Source organism: Antechinus flavipes, chromosome 1 (assembly GCF_016432865.1).
Source record: "Antechinus flavipes isolate AdamAnt ecotype Samford, QLD, Australia chromosome 1, AdamAnt_v2, whole genome shotgun sequence".
Classification (NCBI taxonomy): Eukaryota; Metazoa; Chordata; class Mammalia; order Dasyuromorphia; family Dasyuridae; genus Antechinus; species Antechinus flavipes.
The window spans coordinates 658578521-658600940 of NC_067398.1; the positions used below are offsets into that span (position 1 = coordinate 658578521).

At 36.9% G+C, this 22420-nt stretch overlaps 1 protein-coding gene across 2 annotated transcripts in view; it reads left to right on the forward strand.

Moving 5' to 3' along the window:
- Window positions 1-6538: 6538 nt before the first annotated feature.
- Window positions 6539-22420, forward strand: part of RFX2 (regulatory factor X2) — a 142456-nt gene continuing 126574 nt past the window's right edge. For both annotated transcript variants that reach the window (XM_051971777.1, XM_051971778.1), the window contains exon 1: window positions 6539-6631. The gene's annotated coding sequence lies outside the window, so the exon portion shown is untranslated. The remainder of the gene's footprint in view (window positions 6632-22420) is intronic.

Genomic DNA, 22420 nt, shown 5'->3' on the forward strand with positions numbered 1-22420 from the left:
AATCCCACCAACCATATTCATTAGCTAACTTAATCTTGGACTGCATATCTCATAGTGGTTTCCTTGGGGCTGAATCTCAAAACATCTTAACTTTCTTCCATGCTGGACAATTATTGTACATCAGCCTAGTTCTTTGCCCTTAAGTGACTTTTAGGTGGACAGAACTGGACCTAGTTGGATGCTATGTATTTTCCTCACATTTAGGGAAGTGCCCCATAGACCCCATAAACTTTGTGTTCTCTTTCTATATCTGGTTCTTTTTCCTCTGTTCTTCAGTTTTCTGGTCCTGTACCAGAAAGCTATCACTATGAAACAAATTTTTGTAGTGTGGGTCTCAAGACTCTGAGAGAATGGAGGGTAGAGTGGGATGTAGTGTTGAGCTCAATTTATAGCCTAGGGTCACTTCTATATTAAATAGGCCTTGGTTGGGGTAAAAATGAATATCCTATAACATTGTAATCTTCCCCTAAAGATATACTTCAATGATTCTTAAAGCCTAAGGTCTATGTAGGACAGATTCCTTTCAGGTTAATCTTCTCTGAAAAGGCTTCGAGGTATGGGCCTGGAGTTGTGATCTGAGAACTAACTTAAATTCAGAGACTCTATGAGGTGATTTGGTACAGGTGGAGTTACACTGAATTTAGAGTACTGATAGCTTTGCTCCTTATACCAATGTGACCCTAAGGCAAATCAACCTAGCCTCGTTTCTTACCTATAAAATTAAGTGGTTCTACTAGATGATCTCTAAGAGCTTCTAGCTCTAAGTTCAACAAACTTTTTTCATTAAGTTGGTCACAAGTAGATGAATCTTCTGGACATAGCATTTCTAGCAGACTATCTACCAAATTATAGTGGGGTGTGATGGGTAGAGTCATAGATCCTTGAAGTAAAGTTTTAATCATTAATTCAATCAAAAAATATTTATTAAGCCATTCTACAGTCAACAAACTTATAGTCAAATACAGATAATTGGCAAATATACACAGGGCCTGAAGCTAAATGGAAATAATTATAACAGAGACTAATTTCCCTTGCCTGGAAGTATGGTGGGCTCATGTGATAGAGACACCTGAGACCAGAAGGATAGCTGTATTTAACAATGGGTTAAGTGGGTGAATTCCTACAGGAGGTCAGCAGCCTCCGAATTCTAAGGCTGGAGAAAGACTTGTTCTACAAATTATATTAGGAATATATATATAGGAAATCACAAATTTACATTATTTGTATTTGTACTGAATTTTATTTTGTTAAGCACCTCCCAATAACATTGTAGTCTATTTTAGATTTTGTGGGATACGTGACCTTTAATCTGATTCCTCTGTTTCATACAATTTATGAATAATTGTTCATTACTAACATATGACAGTCTTCTCATACCTACTGGAACCTCTCATTAACACTCTGGATGACCTGTAACTTTAATACTTCACAGACACTGTAGCATTCTATGACTCCAAGTTATAGAACAATTTTGGAAGACTTTTTTTTTTTTTTTACTGATCAGACTTTGAAAAGCTTGGGGTTATTAAAAAGCACTGTATAATTTTCTAAAAGCAATCCCATTGGCTCATTTCCATCAGCTAATTTCTGGGCTCCTCTCATCCAATTGTTAAGTCTAGCCAAGATATATATGTTTCATTGGGCCAGCTTCACGGGCTGTTCATTTAATTATATGACAGAATCTGGACAAAAGACATTCTTCCTATATGATCTGTATGCAAGCTTATTTTTCTAATTCTACAAAATATTTAGGAGAATGGCCTATGTATACATTCATATATATCAATAATGATGAAGGAGAAGAAGGAGAAAACAAGACTTGCATAAATGGATATAATCTTTTGTTGTTAGTAGTTGTATATGACTCTTTGGGACCCCATTTAGGGTTTTATTGGCAGAGATACCGGAGTGGTTTGCTATTTTCTCCTCCATTCACTTTACAGATAAGGAACTATGGCAAACAGGGTTAAGTGGCTTGCTCAGGGTCACACAGATAGTATTTGGAGATCCTATTTAAACTTAGGAAGATGAAAGTTTCTTGACTTCAGGTCCAGTTCTTGATCCACTATGCCACCTAGTTGCCTAAGCTATAGGTTATAAAAACTATTTGATTCAGTAGAGAAATGCTACCTCAAAGCCTCTCCTCCACTAGGATGCCTCTTATACATATGTTAAAATTATGAGTCCTTAAATGATGAGGCAACTTTGTTCAAAAACCACTGCTTAACATTATCAAGAGATGCAAAAAAAAAAAAAAAAAAAAAAAAAAGTGTGTGATTACCAAAGGTGTTTGCTACCAGCATTATGACCAGCACAGAGTCCTAATTTTCATTAGACTGCTTAGTTTTCCATATGTTCCTATTTGTGGGTGACATTATGCCAATTTCATCAACTTCTAGAGCAAAAACTCCTAAATGAGACCCATAATCATTATAGGCAAAAAGATTTTGGCTTAATTATCCAAATAAACAAGTGAATGAAGGATGCCTATTGTCATTAAGGGAATATAATTCTAATTTTATTTAGCAGTGATCCTTATTCCTTTTTGTTGTTGACCCCATTGAGAGGCTGGTGAAACCCAAGCCTTCTCAGAAGAATGTTTTTAAATGCATAAAATAAAATATGTAGAACTGCAAAAAAAACCCAGTTATATTGAAAAATATTTGTCAATATAGTTCATAGAAGGCTTGAGCCTATTTTTAGAGATGATTCAATTTCTATTTTCCACTTTATAGCCAAGTGTGAAGCACTTTAGTTTGTGCATTAAGTGAACTATACTTAAGTGATGCAGCAAATTATTTTGGGCATTGAAAGCACAAGAATGCAAGTTTCCATTGTAAGCACCTTGTTGTAGTGTAAAGTACAAGGTACTTGGATTAAAAGACCTGAGTTCTACCAACCCACTGTGTAAACTTTTATCAAGTCAGTTAAGGAGCCCCAAGTTTGAATTCTGGCTCTTACACTTACTTATTCTAGGTTTTGTTGCCCTTCTTGACTCTGTTTCCTCCTCTGTAAAAAGAGATCTTATAGCATCTGCTTTAGTTGAAGAGCCCCAAATCATCTTTAAAGGTATATCTCTCTCTCCTTTGTATATACTTCACAAACTAGTCAAACTGCTCTTTTTGCTGTTCTTCACATACTATATATATATATATATATATATCCTGTCTTTGTGTCCTTGCACGCTGACCCATATGCTTGGAATGTATTATTTTCTTCACCTTTTGTCATAGAGTTTTGTCTTCAAAGTTCAGTTACCTTCTATAGGAAGCCTATTCTGATGTTCAGTTGCTAGTCAGTCTTCCCTCTTATCGTCAATTCATTTTATGTGTATTAAATACATCATGATTTTGTCTCCCCTTTTTAGAATTTAAGCTTCTTGAGAAGAACGACTGTTTCACTTTAGTGTCTAGTTGCTGTTGTTTGTCCTTTGTTCTGGAAGACCACCATGACATCAGGATGATGATTTCAGGACAAACAAGTGAATTGGATTTAAGTGAGAGAGGGCTGTGCAAAGTCATCAGCCTCACTTTCTTCTCTGGAGCCATCTGGGTTCAATGGCAAGATATAGATCAGGATGAATGGAGATGACTCGCATGCAGTAAACCATCTTGGCTTTTTTAAGCTTTGGTCTTTAACAGCTCTCAGTTTAATTAAGCAAAGACCCCATCAGCAATTTAAGCTAGGTAAGAAAAGAGACAGCTAGCTGGTCCAGTGGATAGAGCACTAGCCCTGAAGTCAGGAGAACCTGAATTCAAATCTGGCCTCAATTACTTAACACTTCCTAGCTGTGTGACAAGTCACTTAATGCCAATTGCCTCAGCAAAAAGGAAAAGGAAAAAAAGACCCAGAGAATGGCTTTTTTTTACTTAATTAAAAAAAAATCTGGGAGGGGAAGACCCTTTTGAGTTTCAGGCCAAAACAGAAACAATTGCTATTTACTTTTTTTTTTTAAATTATTATAGCTTTTTATTTACAAAACATATGCATGGATAATTTTTCAACACTGATCCTTGCAAAATCTTCTGTTCCAATTTTTCCCCTCCTTCCCCCCAACCTTTCCCCTGGTGGTGGCAGGTAGTCCAATACATGTTAAATCTGTTAAAGTATATGTTAAATACCATATATGTATACATATATAGTTATCTTGCTGCAAGAAAAATCGGATTTAGAAAGAAGGTAAAAATAATGAGAAGGAAAACAAGAATGCAAGCAGACAATAACAAAAAGAGTGAAAATACTATGTTGTTTCACTGGGTTTAGCTGGTTCTCTTCATTACGGAACAATTGGAACTGATTTGGATCATCTCATTATTGAAGAGAGCCACATCCATTGATCATTGTATAATCTTGTTGTTGAAGTGTATAATGATCTCCTGGTTCTGCTCATTTAATTTAGCATCAATTCACGTAAGTCTTTCCAGGCCTTTCTGAAATCATCCTGCTGGTCATTCCTTACAGAACAATAATTCCATAACATTCATATACCACAATTTACCCAGCCATTCTCCAACTGATGGGCATCCATTCAATTTCCAGTTTCTAGCCACTACAAACAGGGCTGCCACAAACATTTTGGCACATACAGGTCCCTTTCCCTTCTTTAGTATTTCTTTGGGATATAAGCCCAGTAGTAGCACTGCTTGATCAAAGGGTATGCACAGTTTGATAACTTTTGGGGCATAGTTCCAAACTGCTCTCCAGAATGGTTGGATTTGTTCACAACTCCACCAACAATGTATCAGTGTCCCAGTTTTCCCACATCCCCTGCTATTTACTTTCACTGTGAGCCAATCAGGGCCCAAACAATGACCAACTGAGGTTTGTCCAGGGATCTATTGTTGGTCAATCTATGAGAGCCAGAGTGATTTGAGTTTAAGATCCTCACCAGTAAACCCCAAGATATCTTCCTAGTTTTCAGTGATTAAAATTTACATTTTGGGGAGGGTATAGCACCAGCAGTACCTTATGTGGACAACAGGAAAAGTCAGAAGAAAAAAATCATACAGTATTAATTTATATTAATACTTGTTGTTTAGACTCTGCTGATGGTGTCTTCATTTTGTATTTATTTACATTTGCATATATTTAACTGTGTACATGTTGTCTGCCTCAAAAAAATTCCTTGAAAGCAGTGCCAGTTTTGTGTTTGCACTTCTAACAAATGCACTCCTAACTTAATATATACACCTACACAATATCTTCATTATATATGCAGAATATAAGCATCTAATTAGCTACTTGCTCAAGACAGGATAGTATACAAACATGTAAATTACAGTTTATTTTCTTGAGTGTGACACATAGCATCAGTGGGTGATGAAACATGCCTCTGTCAATTCCACAGTTCATGTGATATTATATATATATATAATACACATAATTGAAAAGATTTTTAAGAGCTAAAAGTCATATTGAGAGTTGACATAACTCCATATATATATTCGCATATATTTGATTTTTAAGAGCTAAATGATGAATTGATTTAACTCTACATACACACATACATACACAAATATCTGTATGTATATAGTTGAAAGCGGATTTTTAAACACCGCTGAGAGTTCACATAACTATATACATATATTGAGAAGAGAATCCGAAAGTTTTAATGAAGGTGTAAACTTTAATAGCTTAAACTCTTTGGAATGTCTTGTATATATGTTTGATGTACAATGTCACCTTCTAAAATATAACATTTTATATAGCATATATCACAAATATAAGGGGAAGCAATGTAATCTATATACAAAGTAGTTAAATTACATAGTCATTTGGAAGGAGGGTACTGGCATACTTGGTAAAATTATAAACTTTTCCTTCTCCTACTGCCTCACTTGTAAGTCCCCTCCCCCCATTTAGAAAGATCCTCAATAGTTTTCTTCTGGCCCGGGACGCAGATTAACACCTCCCATTCCCTGCCCAAAAAAGCCCCTCAACTCTCACTAGGCTCCTCCTCGTTTTAATTTCTTTTCCCCTTTTCCCTTTCACCCTTCAATCTTCTTACCCCCTTTTTCATCTCAGTCCTCCTTCTTTTTCCCTTCCCTTCACCCCACCCCCTTTCCAGGAAGCTCCAAGTCGAGCGCCAAACTTTCAAGGCCCGCCCTCCACCGTCTCCGCGGTTGGCCAGACTGCGGGCCCAAACTCGAGCTTTGACGGACATCCAGAAGAGCCAATGAGACGGCGAGGCTGGGCCCCGCCCGTTATGCACAGAGTAGGGAGGATGACGGTTGAGTGGAACGTGGTAACAGTTGCCGCTAACAACCTTCCCCCTCCTCCCTCCCTCTTCGCCGCCCCTCCCCCTCCTGGAGAGCAGGAAGCGCCCGGTCAGGCTCCGGCTAGATCGGGGTGCGCGCACGCGCGCTCCCTCCCGCTCGGGCTCGGAGCGCGAGGGTTGAAGAGGGAGGAGGAGGAGCCTAGAGAAGGGAGGAGGAGGAGGAGGAGGAGGAGCGGGAGCGGCCGCGCCGCCGCCGCTGCCGCCGCCATAGAGACAGTAGCCGTGGATACTGTTACTTACCAACGGGGAGCAACACGCAGCCGGAGCCGCCACCGCCGCCGCCAGAGCCACAGCCCGAACTCCAGGCCGAGCCCGCGAGAGGCAGCGCCGCCGCGGCCCCCGCCGCTGCTGCAGGTGACCGATGCGAGCGAGCGAGCCCCGACCTGGCCGGCCCGGGCCGTAGGGGAAAGTTTGTCCGGCCTCCTCTCTCGCTCGGGGCCGGGCCGGGCCCCGCGCACACGCTCCCTCCGCACGCCACACGCCGCACTCGCTGTCACTCTCGCCCTGTCCTACCACCCTCACCCGCACTAGTCCGGGGTCGGGCTGAGCGGGGGAGGGGGCGACATGGAGAGCGGGAGGACCCCCCCTCCCTACCCCACTCCGAGCCCCTCTCTCCTCTCCTCCTGGGCTTCGGAACTCCAGCCGACGCCGGCTGGGAGGGGGGGGGCTTAATCCCTCCCTCCCTCCCGTTCCCCCTTTCTTTCCCTTCCTCTACTATGGGACCCGGCTCACTTTCTTTAAGGACTTGGCGGAGTTGGGCAGAGTTGACATTGACTTTGGGACTGCCTCCCCCCCCTCCCCATTCCTTCCTTCTCTCCTCCCTTCCCTGGAACTGAGTCTCCGGGCCCCCTCCCCCCTCTACTTGCTGGCTCCTCCCACTACTGTCCTCTTCCCCCCCCACCCCCACCTTAGTCCCGTCCCGTTTGGTCGCCGCCCAGGCGCTGCCATAGCTTCCTCCCTCTTTGGGGAGTCCCTGCCTCCCCACCGTCCGCTCCTACTCCACCCTGAGATTGCCCCGGCGAGGTCAGGCCGTGCCCCCGCCCCGGCTCCTGCCTTCTCTCTGTCCGCCTCCGTATTTGGACGGATTGGGGACTTGACCAAGTTTTCCCTCGGTAGCCAGCTTTTAGACGGACAAGTGGCCAGTTTCTCCTGAGCTGGACCCGAAACCTCCTGGGCATCACCTCCTCCCTAATATTCAGAACTAAAACAAAACACCTCTCTACAGAATAAGTACTTTTGCTATTCTTCCCCTCCTCATTTTCATTTTAGAAAAATCGAGCTCATCTAAGTTCCTTACGTTTCTTTTTTTTCTTTCCATGATTTTCACACAGCGATTGCCGACATCAAACTCCTCCCCATCTGTGTAGTTTTTTTTCCTTGCAGTTTGTTTTTAAACAGATTCCCGGATCCCAAAAGGGAATCTCTCCTAACTTTACAGTCTTGGGTGAATGACATTTTTGAACTTGATATGTAAATGAGATTTCTAATGTCATGATATTCTTGCCATTCATGTTACTAAACAATTAACAGTTTTTAAACTCTTGTTACGGCGGGGGGGGGGGGGGGGGGAGGGGGAAGGGAAGGAGGGAGGACGACAGTGGGAGATAATGGAATACTTATTTGAGTTGATTTTAATTTTTTATCGATTTACCCACCTCTTGTTTTCTAGCCATTTTTATCCTTTGTAAAATGATTGCCACTTACATTGTTTTATTTTTATCAAATCCTTCTCAATATGATTACCGAAGTTCTGATTTTTCCTTTGTTTTTAAAATAAATTCTTTTGGGTAAAATGCATGGTATAATGGAAAAGAGCACTAATTCAGCTTGTTTTAAGAGGATCCAGGCTCAGATCCCACCTCTGACACTAACTGTTTTGGCAAGTGACTAAATCTTGCTGGGCTGCAGTTTCTGTAGCTCAAAAATGAGGTGTTTGAACTCGATAGCAGCCTCAGAAATGCCTTTCCTTCTCAGTGTATTATCCAGTGAGATTTCTCAGTTTCAACTTTTCTTCTCACTTCCTTTTGCTCCATTTCCCTTTGTGGTTTTTATTTTTAAATTTCAATCTTTTCTTTGAAGTACTGAAACTTTTTTTTTTTAAGTTTGTAGTAAGGAAGTATCATAGTTTGAGGAAATTTCCTCTCTGGCCTTTGGAATGTACTTCCCATTCCTTTTTCTGACTGCTCAGTCTTAAAAGATATGAACTAACTTTGGAAGTAAGGGCTCACCTTCTCAAGCACAAAAACCTGCAAAAAAGAGAAGCTGATTGTATTCATTTTATTCTTACTATATATCTTAATGAGAAAAGATAGGTCAAATGGATTTAGGTTCTTGTCCACTTTTCTTAACACTTTTATTGGCCTATAAAAGGCTACTCTATAAAAGTGCCTAAAAGAAAAATGTCTGGGCCAAAAGTCTTAGTATTATTTTAATAATTGTTACTAGATTTGGGGGACATTTTATACCTCATGACTAGTAAAACTCAACTAAAAACAGTGGGGGCAGCTAGGTGGTTCAGTGGAGAAAGTGGTGGGCCTGGAGTTAGGAAGGCCTGAGTTCAAATGTGGCCTCAGACAGCTAATTTACTGTGTGACCCTGAGCAAGTCACATACCACTCTTTGCCTCATTCCTCATCTATAAGGTGAGCTGAAGAAAGAAATGGCATTCCACTCTAGTATCTTTGCCAAGAAAATTTCAAACAGTGTTATGAAGAGAGTTAGACTTGACTGAACAACAATAAACTTAAAACAGTATTAAGACTTTTTGGTCAACTTCTGTCCCAGAGTCTTAGACTCAATGTCTGGGTGTTTTTAATATTCTGGGTAGTTTTAAATTTTAATAGTTTAGAGCTATATTAAGACTTTTGGGAAATATTATATTCCAGCTGATTGGAGCCTGAATAATAGTTGAATAATAGCTCCAAATAACTGATCCTTTAGTAAAAATTATACTTCAACATGTTTTCATAAAAAGTAGAGCCAGTTATTGAACACTTTATGTAAAACCATTCCAAATAAATGAATGAGCCTTGCTTTCTACTTCTCAATTTGTAATTCTCAATGAGAAATTAATGAATAATTTAATTATCCATAGTTACAAAGCAAGTTACAGGCAGTTCATATAATACTAACTCCCGATCATGAATATGGTTATCATTGTGGAAGAACTCTTTCACCTTAATTTAAGATGACCACATTATTTATAGTTTAACAGTGTTTACTATGAAATTGTGACTTATATAAATACACACCAGTGTGGGTTAAATTGAAATTTATCTGAACCTCATTTTTGTGCTTTAGGGCTTCTTACCCACTTGCTTACTCCAATATATATATACCATTTCCCTTAAATTTTAGATTTAGATTAAAGATTACTAATGCATTTGGAAATCATAGGCATTAGTATCAACATTGTGAAGGACCTTAAGGGACTTCAAAATATGAGAAAATGATTGAGTGATTCTTTTCATCATATAATCATAGACATTGAAGATCCTTTACCTTAATATTTATTATTTTAAACATTTATTTCTTAATATCTCAAAGGTTTCCTAACTGGATTTTGAATAATATATACATTTTATTCTCTGCTTTTAATTTTTAAGTTAAAACAATCAACTTTAATAATTAATAATAATAATAATTGGGCAGTCATGCTACTCTGAGAAGTTTAAAACTAGGAATAGAATAGTGTGTGTGTGTGTGTGTGTGTAAAATTTTTAAATGCCCTGTTATCCTCATTTAAACTAGATTGTGATTAGATGCTTCCCTTCAGGACACAATTTCTAGTTAAGATAGAAATTTGGAACTTGAGACATACTTGAGTATTTTTTCCTCCAAAAGTATTAGGAACCATAAGATCACTGGGAAAGTAGGCGTAGGGAAGAGGAAGGAACGTTATTGTTAGTATAAGGACAAGAGTCAAATTGGTATGGAGGCTGGTGTAGGAGAGACAAGAAGTATCAAATAGAAAGGAAAACCATGACAGAATAATCCTTTGAAAGTTCAGGACAAAGAGAGAATTGAGGATGATGTGGTTCACCTTTGCCACTTAGTAGCGGCTTTTTTACACAACACAGTACTTCGGATCTTATTTCCTCTCTTGTAAAGTGGGGATAATAACTTTTGCAACATTTGCTTCTTTCACTGTCTTGTATTTGGTTAGGCAAATCAAACTAAACCCTGTTAAATTCTGTAGAGATATGTTATAATTTAGAAAGCTTTATAGCAAAAGACAAATATGGATTTGTATGGCACTGAAAAACTTGAACTTACTAAGTAGAAAAACTTTATAAATGGAAAATGGAAAATCTTGAGAGCATTTATGTGTTGTGCCATGTTTTTTAATGTAGGAGACTTGACAAACTGCTAATTTAATAGTAGTTAGTACCTGAAATGAGAATCACTTGGTTGATTTTTAAGTAGCTAGGGAAATCAACTCAAAATGATGGTTTAAAAAATATTCTGTGCTGGCCAGCCCCCCCAAAAAATATTGACCACATAAAAAGAAATCTCACTTTTTTGATTGGTTGAGTTGATGAACTTCAAATCATTTGATTTATTGGGGAGACTTTCATAAACATCACAGAAGTCAAAGGTGGAAGTGGCATTAGCATTGCTTTAACCTAAACAACTCATCTGGCCCAGAGATGAAGTCATAAGTCTAATGTAACTCAGCAAGTATATAGTAGACTTCAGCTATATATTTTCTAATTTTAAATTTTGATTCCTCAAATTGTACCATCCTACCTCCACTACTGAATTCATTTTCTGAAAGTTGGTTTAGGATAGAACTTCAGATTTAGGTTAAATGGCTAACATAAGTATAGAATAAGCAAAAAAAAAAAAAAAAAAGTAATTTTGACCCAAATTCTGTACCACAAATGTAGATCTCTCTAACTCAGTATTAGAGCATCATGTTTATTGCTAAGTTATATTAAATGGCCAAACTGCAGACAGAAGTTATTTGCTGCAAACATTTTGAAACCAGTTTCTCTTCTTTTATCTCTCTTTTGAATGCCAGCTCAGTTGGAGTTTGGAAATAGGCCATTTGGAGCAGAGGACTGTCCTGAGGTACACGCCACAACTTGAAGTCAGTCCTTAGAAGCAGCTTTAGTTCATCTCAGTTCTTTGTCCTGGAATTTATTTCTAATGCCTGGAGCATGAATTTGGCTTTTGTGCTATGAGTCTTTGTTGCTTATTATGCTACTGTTTTATTTATTTATTTATTTTTGCTAGTTGTGAAATAATGAATTTCCTAAAAATAGACCTGACTTTTCTATGAGATTATCAGTAGATACACATCTAGAATATCCACATATAAAACAAATGAGTCTGCATGTATGTTATATAAATTTGACTTTAAAACAAAAAGTGTTTATGAAATTCAGAATGTTAAAATTACTCTTAATAGATGGAGGTAGCATAGTGAGCAAGATTGTTAAATTTGGAGAAAAGACCTGAATTCAGATCTGGTCTCTGATTTACTAACTCTATTATCCTGTGCAGGGTATTTAATCTCTGTCTGCCTTAGTTTCCTCATCTGTAAAATGAAAGTAATAGCCTTATCTCCCAGAGTTTTTTATAGAGATCAAATAACATGTGTAACGGGTGCTATATAAATTTTATTATTATTATTTCTATACAATAGTCAACAAACATTTATTAGGCACAGTGCCAGACACTGTACTAGGGCCCTGGGGATATAAAGACAAAACAATTCCTGTTCACAAAGCTTACATTCAAAGAGGAGAAAGAGCATGTACACTTATAAATACCAAAAAAGTACAAGGCCATGGGGAAGGGAGGACTCACTAGGAGTTGGGGGAATCATACAAAGACTACACTTAATAGGTAGCATTTAAGATAAATTTTGAAGGAAGCTAGAGATTCTGTGAGGTGGCAATAAGGAGAGAGTACATCCCAGGCAAAGGAGATAGATATGATTGTGGGAAATAGACTATTGTATTCAAGCATTATAGACAAGTCTAGAATTATAGAGAGATTATATGCAAATAAGCTAGAAAAGGTAGTCTGGAGCCAAATTGTTAGAAAAACTAGTTTTTGGTTTTCATATTCCCGGTCACTTGCTTTGGTTGCTTTTCCTTTGATAGCAATTCTCAGGACTGGACCTCAGAGCTCTCATTTTCCTCTTCACTGGCCTCATTCTCTGTCCCACGTTACTTTTGAGGGGATTTAACTAGCTTCAGCTAAAGACCAGTTCCCTTCCCTTTGTGCCTGGTAGAATGCTCCCCCCTCTCCTCTCTCCCCCCCTTCCCCCCCACACCTCTTAGCTACTGCTACCCTGCCCTCGTTACCTGGGTTTCTGAGCTCTCTGGCTAGACACTGCTACCTCAGGCAGAGCAAGCTGCTTGCTTTTCTGCACTCTCACTTTGTCACATAGAGTGGAGGAAGGCAGAGTTGAGTTCTGTTGTTGGTTGCCTCAGAATTGAATTATTTGTTCTTAAATTCTTGAAGAAGACAATGACATCAAAAAAATGATGCCATGATATGCCTATGAATTGGATTTAAGCTGTGCAAAGTCACCTGCTTCACTTTGCCCTCTGGAGCCATCAGGGTCCTGTGGCCAGATAAAGATGAGGACTAGAGATGGCCCTGGCTGCAGTGGCAGGACTTTTTATGCTAAGGTCTTTAACAGTTCTCAGTTTGACTGAGACCATACTCATTTAGTGCTTAAGGCTAAATAGCCTTTGAATAAGGATAGGGAGAGAATGTAGTTAACTTGCAGAGAGACTGAAGCTATGGTGATAAGGGGTGGAACCCAGACCACAAACCTGTGTCAAATCAGGTCTTAAGGTCTTGCCAGAATGTAGAGGCTGATGGGGAAGTGGGTGCTGAGCAAGTGTGTTAGAGATTAGCTTTCTGTTCATTCCTGAGGGTTCTTGGTGCCTTAGCACATGGAGACAACAGCTATAATTGCTTTACTTCTTGTTCATAATTCTTATTTTGGAGAATTTTGACAATTCATGAGGATTGGAGAAAATGACTATAGTCCTCTGACCCAGAAATTCAAAGTTGTGCTTTAGAAAGATTGATTTGGTAGCTATGTAAAGGATGCATGGGAGAGAGACAAGATTATAAGAACAGCATATATTCAAACGACAAAATAAATAAGAAAGAAGTCAAAGAGGTAAATAGAATACTAGAAAAGTTACATATGATAGATCTTTGGAGAAAACTAAATGGAGACAGAAAGGAGTACACTTTCTTCTTAGAGTTCATGGAACCTATACAAAAATTGATCATATACTAGGACATAAAAACCTCAAATTCAAATGCAGTAAGGCAGAAATAGTAAATGCATCCTTTTCAGACCACAATGCAATGAAAATTACATTCAATAAAAAGCCAAGGGACAATAGACCAAAAAATAATTGGAAACTAAGTAATCTTATACTAAACAATGATTGGGTGAAACAGCAAATCATAGACATAATAACTTCACCCAAGAAAATGACAATAATGAGACATCATATGGTAATAAGGGGAAATTTCATATTTCTAGAGGCCTACTTGCATAAATAAAGAGAAGGTTAATGAATTGGGTTTGCAACTAAAAATGCTAGAAAAGGAACAAATTAAAAACCCCCAAACACTAAACTTGAAATTCTAAAAATAAAAGGAGAGGTCAATAAAATTGAAAGTAAAAAAACTATTGAATTAATAAAACAGAGTTGGTTCTATGAAAAAAAAATAGACAAACCCTTAGTAAATCTGATTAAAAAAAGGAAAGAGGAAAATCAAATTGTTAGTCTTAAAAATGAATTTGCCACTAATGAAGAGGAAATTAGAGCAATAATTAGAGTTACTTTGCCCAACTTTATGCCAATAAATTCGATAACTTAAATGAAATGGAAGAATACCTTCAAAAATATAGTTTGCCCAGATTAACAGAGGAAGAAGTAAATAGTCTATATAAACAGTCCCATTTTAGAAAAAGAAATAGAATAAGCTATTAACCAACTTCCTAAGAAAAAATCCCCAAGACTAGATGGATTTACATGTGAATTCTACCAAACATTTAAAAGAATGATTAACTCCAATGCTATATAAACAGTTTGAAAAAATAGGGATTGAAGGAGTCCTACCAAATTCCTTTTATGACACAGACATGGTACTGATAGCTAAACCAGATAGATTGAAAACAGAGAAAGAAAATTATAGACCAATTTCCCTAATGAATATTGATGCTAAACTCTTAAATAAAATATTAGCAAAAAGATTACAGAAAATCATCCCCAGGATAATACACTATGATTTAGCAGTGTTTATACTACTAAAGCATAATTTATACCAGGATTTATACCTGAAATGCAGGGCTGGTTCAATATTAGGAAAACTATTAGCATAACGGACTATATCAATAACCAAATTAACAAAAACCATATGATCATCTCAATAGATTTAGAAAAAGCATTTGATAAAATCCAATACTCATTCCTAATAAAAACATTTGAGAGGATAGAATAAATGGACTTTTCCTTAAAATAGTCAGGAACATATATTTAAAACGGTCAGTAAGCATCATATAAAATGGGGAAAACTGGAACCTTTCCCAGTAAGATCAGGAGTGAAACAAGGTTGCCCACGTTTCAATCTCCATTATTATTCAATATTGTATGAGAAATGCTAGCCTTGGCAATAGGAGTCGAGAAAGAGATTAAAGGAATTAGAGTAGGTAACGAGGAAACCAAACTATCACTCTTTTCAGATGATATGATGGTATACTTAGAGAGCCCCAGATATTCTACTAAAAAGCTATTAGAAATAATTCATAACTTTAGCAGAGTTTCAGGATACAAAATAGATCCATATAAATCCTCAGCATTTTTATACATCACCAACAAAATCCAACAGCAAGAGATACAAAGAGAAATTCCATTCAAAATAAGTGTCGACAGCATAAAATATTTGAGAATCTATCTACCAAAGGAAAGTCAAGAATTATTTGAGCAAAATTACAAAACACTTTCCACACAAATAAAGTCAGATTTAAATAATTGGAAAAATATTAAGTGCTCTTGGATAGGCCGAGCAAATATAATAAAGATGACAATACTCCCTAAACTAATCTATTTATTTAGTGCCATACCAATCGGACTCTCAAGAAACTATTTTAATGACCTAGAAAAAAATAACAAAATTCATAAGGAAGAACAAAAGGTCGAGAATTTCAAGGGAATTAATGAAAAAATAAATAAAATGAAGGTGGCTTTGCTGTACCTGATCTAAAACTATATTATAAAGCAGCAGTCACCAAAACCATTTGGTATTGGCTAAGAAATAGATTAGTTGATCAGTGGAATAGGTTAGGTTCACAAGACAAAATAGTCAATAACTATAGCAATCTAGTGTTTGACAAACCCAAACTTTGGGATAAGAATTCATTATTTGACAAAAACTGCTGGGAAAACTGGAAATTAGTATGGCAGAAATTAGGCATGGACCCACATTTAACACCATATTCCAAGATAAGATCAAAATGGGTCCATGATTTAGGCATAAAGAACGAGATCATAAATAAATTAGAAGAACATAGGATAGTTTACCTCTTAACATTTGTGGAGAAGGAAGGAATTTGTGACCAAAGAAGAACTAGAGATCATTATTGATCACAAAATGGAAAATTTTGTTTACATCAGATTAAAAAGCCTTTGTACAAACAAAACTAATGCAAACAAAATTAGAAGGGAAGCAACAAACTGGGAAAACATTTTTACAATTAAAGGTTCTGATAAAGGCCTCATTTCCAAAATATAGAGAGAATTGACTCTATAAGAAATCAAGCCATTCTCCAATTGATAAATAATGAAAGGATACAATTTTCAGATGATGAAATTGAAACTATTTCCACTCATATGAAAGTGTTCCAAATCATTATTGATCAGAGAAATGCAAATTAAGACAACTCTGAGATACCACTATACAACTGTCAGATTGGTTGAATGTTGGAGGGGAGGTGGGAAAACTGGGACACTGATGCATTGTTGGTGGAGTTGTGAATGAACCCAATCATTCTGGAGAGCAATTTGGAATTATGCCCAAAAAGTTATCAAACTGTGCATACCTTTGATCCAGCAGTGTTACTACTGGGCTTATATCCCAAAGAGATACTAAAGGGAAAGGGACCTGTATGTGCCAAAATGTTTGTGGCAGCCCTTTGGGTAATGGCAGAGGGTAAAGCCCTCTGGAAAATGAATGGATGCCCATCAATGGGAGAATGGTTGGGTAAATTGTGGTATATGAATGTTATGGAATATTATTATTCTGTAAGAAATGACCAGCAGATGAATACAGAGAGGCTTTGAGAGACTTATATGAACTGATGCTAAGTGAAATGAGCAGAACTAGGAAATCATTATATATTTCAATGATGATACTGTATGAGGATGTCTTCTGATGGAAGTGGATATCTTCGACAAAGAGAAGATCTAACTCACTTCCAATTGATCAATGATGGACAGAAGCAGCTATACCCAGAGAAGGAACACTGGGAAATGAGTGTGAACTGTTTGCATTTTTGTTTTTTTCCCCGGGTTATTTTTCTGGGGAATTTTCTGAATCCAATTCTCCCTGTGCAACAAAAGAACTGTTCGGTTCTGCAAACATATATTGTATCTAGGATATACTATAACATATTTAACATGTATAAGACTGCTTGCCATCTAGGGGAGGAGGTGGAGGGAGGGAAAGGAAAAGTCGGAACAGAGGTGAATGCAAGGTATAATGTTGTAAAAAATTACCCAGCATATGTTCTGTCAATAAAAAGTTATAATAATAATAATAAAAAAGAACAGAATATATTTATATGCAGGTTTGGCATGCCTGGCACATAATAAGCACTTAATAAATGCTTTTTTCATTTATTCATAACACTGCTTTAAAGTTTAGCCATTAAGCTTGGTTGTCAACTTAAAGGAGGAAGAGATGGGACTGAATTGCTATCAAAAAGTGGGCAATTTTTTTTTGACCTTTTAAAATACATTTTAAAATTTATTTTTATTTTATTATTATAGCTTTTTATTTACTAACATATGCATGGGTAATTTTTCAACATTGACCCTTGCAAAACCTTCTGTTCCAACTTTTCCCCTCCTTCCCCTACCTCCTTCCCTAGATGGCTGGTAGTCCAATACATGTTAAATATATTAAATTAAAAGTGTATGTTAAATCCAATATATATATATATATATATATATATATATATACCTATTTATACAGTTATCTTGCTGCACAAGAAAAATTGGATCTATAAAGAAAGAAAAAAACCTGAGAAGGAAAATAAAAATGCAAGCAAACAATAACAAAGAATGGAAATGCTATGGTGTTGTCCATACTCAATCAGAGTTCTCTCTCTGGTTGTATTTGATTCTCCTCTTTACTGAGCAATTGGAACTGGTTTGAATCATCTCATTGTTGAAGAGAGCCACATCCATCAGAGTTGATCATTATATAATGTTGTTGCTATGTATAATGATCTCCTGGTTCTGCTTATTCCACTTAGCATCAATTCATGTAAGTCTCTCCAGGCCTCTCTGAAATCATTCTGTTGGTCATTTCTTACAGAACAATAATATTCTATAACATTCATATACCATAATTCATTCAGCCATTCTCCAATTGATGGGCATCCATTCAATTAACAGTTTCTAGCCACTACAAAAAGGGCTGCCACAAACATTTTTGCACATACAGGTCCCTTTCCCTTCTTTAAGATCTCTTTGGGATATATGTGGGCAATCCTTTCAACCCTACTGCAAATACCTTTTTTTTTTTTTAATACAGATGTTCTCACAGTGACAAATCTTGGCATATCATAACTTCTGAAGAAATGAAATTATAAATAACCAGAAAGGCAACAGAAAGAGGCTGAATGTCATTCCTAAAAAAGCTAATACAACAATATAATCATCATGATCATAGATAAATTGTAGTTTCTAAAGTTTTAAAGTGCTTGCTTCCCAATAGCCATGTAAAAAGAGATAACTCCAAATATCATTCTCATTTTGTTAATGAAGAAGCAGGTTGTATGAGTTTATGAGTTGCGTGTGGTCGTATAGATTAGTGTCAGAGCCAGTGTTCAAATCTCTATCCCCTGACCAAGTCAGCATGCTACATTATACCATTCTGCCCTCTCTTTTCCTTTTCTCCCCACCTCTCTCCCTGTCTTTCTCTATTCTTTCCTCTCTTTCTTTCTCTCTCCTCCCTCCTTTTCCTTCTTTCTTTCTTCTTCCTTCCCTTTCTCCTTTCCTTCCCATCACAAAGACTTTTTAAATCCATTTTTTTTAGTTCCAAATTCTTTTCCTCTCCTACTAGAGGCAGTGAACTAATATAGTAGAGTGTTGTACTTAGTTTCAGGAAGACTTAAGTTCATATCCAGCCTCAGACATTTACTAGCTGTGTGACCCCTCAAGCCACTTATTTCTGTTTGTTTGCCTCAGTTTTCTCAGTCTTCTCAGGGTTATTGTGAGGATCAATTGAGATAACTATAAAGCATTTAGCCCAGTGCCTTGCACATAGTAGGCATTTTATAAATGTTAGCTCTTGTAATTATTAGGAGATAGCTAGGTGACTTAGTGCCATGGTTGGAGTCAGGAAGACCTGAGTTAAAAATCTAGCTTCAGATACTTCTTTTTGGTTGTATGACTTAGTAAGTCACTTAACCTCTTTTTACCTTAATCCACTGGAGAAGGAAATGGCAAATCATTTCAGTATCTTTGCCAAATTAAAAAAAAAAAACAACAGTGTGGTTTTTGGGGTCATGAAGAACTAGATCCCACAGAACAATAATAGCAATAATTATTATTATTTCCCACCCAATGAGAAGGTAAGAAAAACAAAAATATATAAGCATATAAAAATAAATTCCTACATTAGCCATGTTTCAAAAAAAGAAAGAAGAAAATAAAAAATACTTCAGTCTTCATTCTGAGTCCTTCATTTTTCTATCTGGAGATAGATTTCTATTGTTGATTTTGTTCAGTTATTTTTCAGTTGTGTCTAACTCTTTGTGACCTCATTTTGGGGTTTTGTTGGCAAAGAGATTGGCACAGTTTGCCATCTTCTCCAGCTCATTTTACAGATGAGGAAACTGAGGTAAGCAGGGTTAAGTGTCTTGCCCATGTATCACCCAGCTAGTAAGTATGAGAATGGATCATGAAGATGAATTTTTCTGACTCCAAGCCACCTAGCTGCCTCTTGATATGGATAGCAAATTTAGACATGAGTCCTTTGGAATTGTGTGAGATAATTCTGTTGATCAGACTTACTGAGGTCTTCACAATTTATGATCTTTATAATATTAGCATTATGTATTGTTTTTCTGGTTTTGCTTATTTCAGTTTGTACCATTTCATACAAGTCTTCCCAGATTTTTCAGAAACTCTTCCCTTACTAATTTCTTATAGCACAATAGTTTTCCATCATATTACAATATATAGCTTGTTCAGCCTTTTCCCAATAGAAGGGGATTTTTTCACTTCTTTACCACCACAAAAAGAGCTGCGATAAATATTTTTGTAAATGTCTCACTTTTTTGTAATCATAGATATCTTTGATAAATATATTACATCTTGTACAAATCTTTATTAGTAATATGCAGCAATATGCTTGTATGTACCATACATCTTCCTTTTATTTTTTGGGTAACCTTTGAGATTTATAGGATTTCATAATTGAAACTTAAGTGTTCTAGGGTTAGGCAAATATCATCCTTTTTCTAAATGTTGACTCTTCAAAAACCTGAAGAAAGCTATTATGTCTCTTTTAAGCCACCTCACATTTTTTTATCTTATTATCATTCCTTTAACCAATTTTCAGAGGTATGGCATAATCTTAGGGCCCTTCATTCTCGTGGTCAACATCAGTGAAAGTCGTTGAGTTGATCAGTGTTTTTCCTAAAATATAACCAGGTATGGTCTAACCAGGCTAGAAAACAGTATAAAATCTCTTTAAATTCCATATCCTTTTACTCTTTTAATAAAATTGATTCTTTTTGGCTGCTACATCTCCCTTGAGGCCTAATTATCATGTTCTTTACTTTGTAGGTACTTAGCATTACTAGAATATTGATGCTAAAAAGACAAACTATTCTGACAATATAAAGATTTTAAGTGCCTAAATGTAGACCCTCAGTATCTTTTTGTGTTAGGATTCTTACAAGGTACTAAGACAGTGGAATTTATAGAGATAATAATTATCTAATTTAGCATAGTTCAGTATGATTGATCTGCTTCTATAAGGAGATGTTATGGGCCAGAACTTGAAACAAGGTGCTAAGTCACTGGAATTGATAAGAGACAATGATTATTCTACAAGATTCACACCTTTAAGAGAGCATATATAAGCTAGGAGCCTCAATCAGGATTCACTCGGGAGATTCACAAGCCAGAGAAGGCAGTCGGGCAGAACGAAGAAAGACAGAGAAGTGGTGGCAGGCTGTCCTGTGGAGAACTAAAACCAAGATCCGGAAGGCCTCCAGAAAACTAGTTGAGTCCTAAGTGAAGGAGATAAGCTTTTGAAGGAGACAATAAAGGATTTGGACTTTAATCCCTGGCTGCACTTGCGGGAATTACTGATTGCCTCCAGAAGCCCCCCAAGAAACCTGCTCCCAGAGAACATTAAATTTTAGAGAAGAACATTACATTTTTGTATTTATTTCTAGGAGTTCATTGGTAAAACCTATACAAGGGTTACCCATTCAACTGCTTGTCATTATCAGGGTAATATATATTCCGCTTGTATTTTATTTTTCCTAAAGCAAGAAAAAAACAAAGCAAAGTTGAGATATACTATTTATTCATAGGCTTCCTTAAGGTCCAACTTTGTTCATTTTATAAGATTTTGAGCATTAAAAAATAAATACCATTCACTTTTTCTTTAAACTATACTTTCTCTAGATTCTTAAGAAGATGAGGTAATTTACTTGGAAAAAGTAATGGATCTGGAGGGAATACTAAGTTATATACATAAACTAAGTTCAGATTTTAGCACTGTGATTTTTACTAACTTGGTAACCTTGGGCAAGGTACTTAATAAATCCCTCTTCTTCTCAGTTTACTCATTTATAAGCTGACAAGTTGATCCTGATACAAAGGGACAAGTGCAGGTTAAGGAAGTAAGTTCCAAATATAAGGTCCCTTCTAGTTCTAAATTCTTATCCTATGAACCTAGAATCATAATTTTAGAATTGTTAGGGGGACAAGGATTATTATATATAGTTCACCTTCTTTTCCCTGAATAGTTAACAGAGAAATTGTGACTTAAATGAGAGAGAAGATAGTTGTCATAAGGAAGAGTTATAATTTTTTACTCTTTGAGTTTAAAATTTATATGGCCTATGTAATGTCTCACTGGAGCCTTTGAACCTTTACTGTAATACATGTGACTTGAAGGACCCCAGAATAAAATACCTGTGCCTACTTATAGATGGCAGAATTTTCTGGCATTAAAAATGTATATTTGTAAAGAGTAAGATCAAAAGTTACACCTTCATCACACTTCTTTTGAGATCTCTTGCTTAGGTTTTCAGTTTCTTCTCAGTTAAGATTCTATGGGGTGTCTACTAATTTAGTCAGATCTTTCTTCTGCTAGGGAAATTATTAGTAACAATGGTACTTGATGATTGTTTTTGTAAACTGCATTTTTTAAGAAATAGCAGTTTCTATAATATATTGGTAGACAAAGGCAGGGGGTGGAGTCCAAGCATTGGTAAATGGCCAGAATTTGCAAGGACAGACCATCGGATCTGGTTCTGACAGGTTGAAGGGGAGACCCATAAATTCTGATAAACTGGGAATAGTTAGAGACAGAACGTCTGGAACTTAGAGAATACCAATTAGGTATCTGAGAATAGGACATCTGGAGTTTTATCTTTTGGAATGCCAGAGCTCTACAATCCTAATTATCTCAGTCCTAATGGTCAGGGAGGAGGGTTGCAACCAGGGGGATTGAGGCAGAACAATTTTAGGAACTGAGGCAGAACAATTTAGAGAAACTGAGGCAGAATAATTAGGGAAACTGAGGCAGGACAATTAGGGAAATCGAGGCAGGACAATAACAGGGAACTGTGGCACAAGATGAATCCTATACTTCTCATGTACATCAAATGTACAAATAGAGCTCT